We start from the raw sequence: 7,758 nt of genomic DNA on the forward strand, positions 1-7,758 counted from the left end.
CTAGTTTCAGGGCCAGAACTAAGGTGAGGAGAGTGAGGTGCTCAGCTGGGGTGCAAAATTTAAGAGGGACCCCAAACTCAGTAATCAAGATGAATAATATTTTTTAATGTACTATATTTTAAAACAATGAAATTAATTTAAAAATCCACGAGGAACAAAATATAGGACTTTGAAATAAAAACAGAACCTGCCTCTGAAGGTTCTGTGGGATTCTGAGAGTGAGCGCCTCACTTGCCTCACTCCCGGCCCAGTCCCTGAAGCCTGCCCCAGCCCAGCAGAGCTAGGCTCTCTAGGAACGGAGTCCAGACAGCGGTACTACTGGGGGCAAAGTCTGCGGGTAATCCTGCTGTGCAGAAGGTCAAGAACTCCTGCTTTGAGAGCAGTAGCTAATGCAGATGTAAGGTCTGCAGAGGCCAACGGAGGGGGCGGCTCTGTGCTCCAAAGAGACAAGGGAGGCCCCCCCCATGCCGAGGGCAACGAAATTCTGCTTTCCCACCCTCATTCCTCGGTGCTTTCATGAACTCCTAGAATGACTAAGCGATAAGAGACACGAACTCGTTCAGTCTTTGAGGACCCGCTGCTCTACCGTTTCCTCTCCAAATAACCAGGGTCCTCTTTGCTCGTCCAAATCCTGTCCATCCCTTCCCTCTCTCCAGGCAGCCCCTGCATCTCCAGGCTCTCTCCCTCCATTCATCCCATAAGCCCTCATTGGAGAACCAACTGTGTGCCGGGCCGGATGACGGAGATCCAAAAACTGAATGAAAAAATTGTACGTGGGGGAACTCAGAATAATACCGACACGTAATCATGGTTAAATTATATGAAAAGCAGCGATCTCTGGTCTACCTTTAGCCAAGTTCAGCAACGCCTCTAGGCTCTAATCAGACTTAATTCTTTGGGGTGTTTCATCTAGTATTTAGCTACGTTTTTCTAAATATTTACATACACGATATTTTTTATTTATCAGTTTTTGGCGTTAGTTTTTGACTTCCTGCCACGGTACATACTTAAATTTCCCATCTCTCTCCTGCTTCCTTTACCTTCTTTCCCACAATATCATTATTTTCCATGTTTTTCATTGAACAAAAGCACCTCTGAGCCCATTTGTACATTATTACTGCATTTTTTAAAAAATATAACCCTTTTCTCTAGAGTTAATAAACTTTTTAAATTTATCTGATGTCTAATATCTATTGTTAATTTTTTCTAAGCATTTGATGTCTCTGCCACTCACTGAACAATAGTAATTTCCAGTAAATCAAAGACATCAGTTTCATTTTCCCCTGGATTCTTTCATTTTGGTATGAGCTCGCTTCTCCCTGGGCTTGATACCCAGCTGCTCTCTTAGGACATGCTTTATTGTCCTGCTGAGACATGCCTTCTCTGTTCAAGTCCTCATTTCTGTAATCTCTTTTCTTTCTCTTCCTGGCCTTATTCCTCTGTTTTGGTGGTGTGCATCCTCCAACAGCTTCCCGAGAATGGGAAGTAAAAACTTGAGTCCTTAATCTATTCTCACACTTGGTCGGTAGTTTCTGAAAGCATGGATTTTTAGGTTGAAAATATTTTCCCCTGTAAAATATTGCCCATTGTCTTCTAAGTTACAAGGCTGCTAAGGAGTGGTGACTCCTGGTCTCCTGTGACCTGCTCTGCCACTAGAAAGCGCCTGAGATCTCGTCATGGTCTTCCTTATTCTTGCCCATGAATTTTTTTGCTTCCACTGTGCTGGCCACCGGATGGACCTTTTTATTCCAGAAACTCATGTCCTTCAATTCTGGTAAGTTTTCGTGTGTGATTTCTTTAATAATTTCTTCTTCTCCATGTTCTCTGTCCTTCCTTTCTCAAATTTTCTCTAGCCAGTATAAGAAAGAAAATTTTCTTGCTCAAATTTTCTTTAGGATGTTGAATTTCTTAAACGGAGCTCTAATTTTTTGTTGTAATATTTCCTTCTGTGTTCTTTTCTAAAGAATCTTTTTTTTTTTCTGATGAATTCCTCGTATTTCGTTTCCCACCCTTTTATTTATTTATTTTTGTCTGTTATTCTTTTTATTTTAATTTCCCAGAGCTCATTTTTGTTCCGTGTTCCCTTTTCAAAACTTCCTTGTGTCTGGATGCAATTTTTTTTCCATTAAAAATGTTATAACTAGTGTTGTCATTGAAGTTTTCTTTTATTCCGTGCATTGTCCCTATTTTATTTATTTTCTCTCTCTCTCTCTCTCTCTCTCTCTCTCTCTCTCTCTCTCTCTCTTTCTTTCTTTCTTCAGTTTTGACCTTGCATTGTCTTTGTTCGGACCTTGGTCTTTAATGTCTGAGAGTTTTTTCAAACGTCTGGTGACCCTTGGCTGCCCATTTGTGCTAAGAGCCCCTCCGATGCTGACTGGAAGACCCCGCGTGCCTGGGCAGGGCTCAGTTGTTGCTAGGCTTCCTTGGTCGGATGGCAAGCCTGCCTTCCTGTTTGGGGTTGGGGGAGACTCAAGTAGGTTTTGCTTATCTTTCTTTATGGGCTCGTTCAGGTCTCCTGAGTGCAGGCTACTGGCCTTCTGGAACCCAGGAAGAGTGGAGGAAAACCCTTGAGAGATGTTTCAGAAGTGGAACCCACAGGACTTATGTTTTCCTGAAGTCATAAATTCTTTGTTTGTTGCTTACTTAGTTTTCATGTACCTACTATGAATTCTTCCCGAACTCTCCAACAACATCTAAATGTGCTCTCAATTCTGTCAACCTCCTGAGGTAATCTATAAGGTTGAGGTCTTTCTTTTTTTCTTTTTTGGAGACATGTCCCTTAGAACCTTCTGCTCCCACCTGGAGGGTCTGCTCTCCACATCTTTTCCCCAGCTGTCATTCTAGAATTGTTCTTCCCATTTGTTTGTTCCTTAGGGTAAAGCCTTGCTAAAAAGCTTACTGCCAGAGGAGTTTAAAGCCTTATCAGTCACAGACACCTCAGTGTGAATGGGATTCTGACTCTTTCCTGAGCTGGATTTTAACATGTGAGCTGGGTGTGTAGGGAACAGAGCCTGAGGATTCAGGGTACCAGAGAGGGAAATGCTTTTGTCCCAAGTCACACAGCCTGGGCCAGGCAGAGACAGGGAGCCTGGGCTTCTTCTGAGCCTGCATCTCAGGGCTACACCTGGTCTCTGAGCCCCTGACCACCCACCTCTGCCCTCTGCCCATGACCCCAGAATAGAGACAGACCAGATGGATACTGTGAAGAAGCTGCTGGGACAGACGTAAGCCATGAGTATACGGAAAGCAAAGGAAGATGGAAAAGCCCTCCAGACCAGACTGGTCCCACCTGGCGTGCTCTGCCTTTGGTGGTGGCAGGCGCCCAGTGCCCAGCTCTGCACTTCTTTCGGGGGCCGTAAAAGAAGCGTGAGCCACATGGCTTCCGTTACCCTCTTCCCTCTTAGCTGAGGGTGGAGCTTCTGTTGTTCTTTGCAGTGTTTTTGGCATAGAAGGTGAACTCTGGTTGTCATGGCAACTCTGGCAGAGAGGAGGAGGGAGAGGGCCTGGTGTGTGTGTGAGGGGGTGAATTTATTCCACGATCAGCTGGTTATCCAAGCAGGGATCCGCAGAGGACGAAGGCTGAGGGTTGAGAGAAAGGCCCCGGCCCAGGACGCTCTGCAGGTCCCCGCGCCTCCTTGTCCAGCCTGCCAGGCTAGAGTGACAGAAGCTGGCTTCTGCACCATGCGAGTCTTCTTTCTTCTGAGGACACGTGGGCCTCCCCTGCTGATACCTGAGGTTCTGGATTTAGAGAAGGATGCTTAGTATGAGCGAGGAAGAGGGAAGGAGGCCCCCCCGCCCCGAGAAATATCCAGGGGCTGGGGACTTGTGCTGACTCTACTCCTGTTGGGCCAGCAGCCAGAGAACAGGGCGGGGCCAGGGAGTCCCATGGGGGAGCCTGAGGACACAAACTCAGTTGCTATAAGCTTTGAGCTGGGAAGTCGAATAAGCGTACAGGACCTGGCGTTTGGCACCTGGCGTTTGGTGGTTAAGCATCTTTCCAAGGAAATACTCTCCCTGTGCTATATTTTTTCTTAAAGTGTATGTCCTTTCAGTTCAATTTTCCACTTTTGACAGTGACACAGTGACAAAGAAATTATTTTCTACTGAAACAACAGCACGCGCTCAGTGATAAATGGCAGCTGGCTTTAGGAATGGGGAGGGGCTGGGAAGTTGTGGGGACCGTGGCCAAACAGAGAGCTTTTTTTCTGGACATTGGGCGCTGTTCCCACCATCTTCAGTTGACTGTTGCCATGTGGACACGCCGGCTCGATTGCTCAGGAGAAGACAGAATTCCAGATTATGTGAAATTTCCAGAATTTTACCTTTTTTCTCACTATGGTTTTATGCCCACCTAGACCGAGGATCTTTTCAATATCACAGACGAGGGGGCTTCTTGTAATACCTAAACAGTTAAAGTGGGCCAAGCCTTTCGAAATGATTTCATTTGCCTCATCCTGCTACAAATAGGGACCCTGGGGCTCAGAGAGGGCAGAGACCTGCCTGGCCAAAGGCACCGAATGGATTAGCAGCAGGGCTGTAGCTGGAGGTACCCGGGGTAGACAGATAAACAGAGAGACAACCCAAGGAGGCAGGTGCGGCTGGGAGCACAAGACGAGCACCTTGCTCCGTCAGGGTCCGGTGGGACCGAGAGGTCTGTGGGATGACGACGTGGTTTTAGTTCTCATTTGTTACGATGAGCACCGGCCTTGGTGCTTTACCTGTGTAAGTTGAACAAGCAGGGCTCGGGTCTGTTGAACACACAGTTATATTCTCGTATCCCGCAGCCCCTTTAAAATGCCTTATCGGAGGAGTCTTCTCCTGAGTTATTAAATAAAAACTCGGATGGTTCCCATGTCGTTTCTGCTCACTCTTAGGTCACAGAGAAGATGTTAATTAAAACTTTGAAACCGATTTAACAGCACTTCCCCTCCCTGCCCCCTTGCCTAGCTCAGGTCTGCAGTGGGAAGGTGGGATGTGGCTGGCTTCTTCGTCCTCCAGCTTGCTGGCCAGTTTCTCAGTCCTCCTGGGTGTGGGAGGGGTGGGAGGAAAGTGGGGACGGAGGGCTGGCGAGGGCGGGAAAAGTCTTGCTGGAGCTGACTGTCATGAGCTGGCTTTGCTCTCTCTGAGCCTGGTAGGTGGGTAAAAGGGCTCCTCTTCTCCAATACCGGGCGGGTCTCTCTGCTCTATCTGGGGAAAGAGACAGCACTCATCATGGGTAGCAATGCCCACCCTGCAGCCAGCCCACCACCCGACCACAGGGGTCCTGATCAACTGGACCCTCGCCGGGAACTTGATCTGTATCAGATACCTTATGCCCAGACTACTTCCCCACTGTGCGATCTGTTAAAGAGCTTGAGTAACCTCTCTCGGTCCTGTAAAGAGGTGGCATGCCTTGAATAAGGCTTTCTTCCTGCTGGCAAGGAGCAGACAGGCCCTCGGAGGGGCAGGGGCAAGCGAAGAAACCTTTGCCTTGATTCTCACGTGGGCTCCAAGCAGAAGGTCAAAGCCACTCCCAGCTGCTCGGGGACTCTGAGTTCCTGTCCACATCAGAGCCTTTAGAACCCGACCCTCTCCTAATCCCTGAAGTCTCCCCTGCCCCTCCATGCACCCCAAGGGTGGTCAGAACGTCCCTGCTTCTGCCCCTACCCTCACGTCTTCTCTCTCCCCAGCAGTGAGCAGGAGAAACAGTTGACTGTGGGTGAGGGTGGGAGACGCCTGGAGGATGTGAGGGAGGGGGAGGACTTGACACCTGGTGGGTCTCTAGACTTCCTCCTTCTCTTCCTTGTCCTCCATCTCCTGGCACGAAGCCCTGCTGTTGGAGAACTGGCCGTGGAGAAGGGTGAGGACCCCAGAGGGTCAAGTCAGTGGTTGGATGTGGGGTGCAGGGGTGCGGGGTGGGTCCTCTGGTATTGGTCTTGGGCTGGAGGAGAATTTGCTATGCGAGGGAGGGGAGAGGGTGAAGCCCCCCAGCTAGGAGATCAGGCCCTGGAGATCAGGCCTTGTACTTAGCACAGAATGGGCGCTCGACCAATGTTTGCTGAGCGAATGAGTGAATGGCTGGAAGGGGCATGGGAAGAGGGGAGGAGAGAGCGATGGGGTGGGGGCATTGGGGGAAAGGCTGGGTGTGGGTGCCAGTTCTGGCCAGCTGAGTTCACTTCTGCCTCTCAGCAGGAAATACGGTGGTGGGAGGCTCAAGATAAAGGTCTTCTGTCCGGTAGTGTGTAGTGAGGCGCGGGCAGGGCGGGAGCGTGCCTCTGGGCCTGTGAGCTCTCCGCCAGCACCGCCGTGAGCGGCTTACCCCTCCACTCCTCTCATCCTGCCCTTGTCTGTGCTGGGAGCTGCTTTGAGGAGGGGAGGGGCAGATCAACTGCAGAAATTTGGAGGAGAGATCCAGAGGCAGGGCCAGGTGGAAAGAGATGCGGGGAGGAAGAGGAAGGTGGGGATGGAGACCTGAAAAACAGAAGGAGAGCAAGAGAGAGGGAAGCTGAAGCAGGGAGGGGGGATCCGGGAGGGGCTTCCTCTGCCCACTCCTCACCCCTTGGCTCGACAAAGCAGAATCTACCTGTTTGCGTGCCAGCTTCAGGATTCGCTTCCTGGTCCACCTGATGTGGCTCACCTCCTCCGACAGACAACAGGTGAGGATGAGCTTAGTGACTTCCTTAGTCGTGGGCATCCAGGGGCTCTGATCCACTGCCTGGGGCATGGCTGGCCAGGGCCACGCAGGCTCCCTCCCTCCCTCAGTCCTTGGGGCTTGGTGAGGGAATGTGGCACAGTTCATATGAGGGACCAGATTCCTTGGGTTCAAATCCCTGCTGGCTGCTCATGGGCCCGTTGCTTAACCACTCTCAGCCTCAGTTTGCCCAACTGTAAACTGGGGATGACAACAGAACCATTTCGTGGTGGTGGTATGAGGTTTGAATGAGATGATCCAAGTAGAGCTACAAGTCTGGGATATACTTATGTGCTACTGTTACTTGGGGCTCTCTGAACGGGCACAGGGGCAACAGGCAAACCTCTAACTTCTGCACACCTGTGTCCTAGCCACTGCAAGGAGAGCGTGAGCCTGGCTCAGACAGCCTGCCAAGCTGATGGTGGATGGGAATAGCAACAGTTTCCAATTACGGGCTCCTCTGTGGCTTTAAAAAATATTTCTAACCTTCCTCTAATCCTCTGGGGAAGCTATTAACGCCCATTGTGAAGATGAGCAGGTCCAGGGAGGATAGGTAGTTTGCCCTGGGTCCCATGCTGGGGAAGCTGGGACTTCTGTGCCAGTGAGGGGTTCCTCCCAGCTCAGGCTTTGCAGAGGGAGTTCAGGGGTGTTGAGGGGTGGAGACAGGAAGAGGGGGCTCTCCTGCTTAGTTTTTGTCCAAAAATGCTCATTATTTGTCCCATGCACTGTCCCTTGCTGATTCTGAATAGCAGATACAAGATCTTAATGGCATAATCACCTGTCTATCTGCGGAGAAAACCTGAGGAGAAAAATGGACTGAAACGGCCAGAAGAAGGGAGGGCGGCGAGCAACATGATGCGCAGAGAAAATGAGAGCAGCTTCTGCATCTGAGGATGTTCGAGCTGCCAGGGCCTCAGAAAGCAACCATTTCGGGCCCAGGTTGATGCCTGGGGAAGGGGTAAACACCAGGGGTAAGGGGGCCTAGACCCAGCCCTCCCGTCTCCCGACAAGAGGCAGGCTCCTAGACCCCTCCCCTCAGGAAGAAATGGTGCAAAACACACCCAGGGCCACTGGGGTCCCAGAGTTTC

This window comes from Pteropus medius, unplaced genomic scaffold (assembly GCF_902729225.1).
Source record: "Pteropus medius unplaced genomic scaffold, Ma_sr-lr_union100, whole genome shotgun sequence".
Lineage (NCBI taxonomy): Eukaryota > Metazoa > Chordata > Mammalia > Chiroptera > Pteropodidae > Pteropus > Pteropus medius.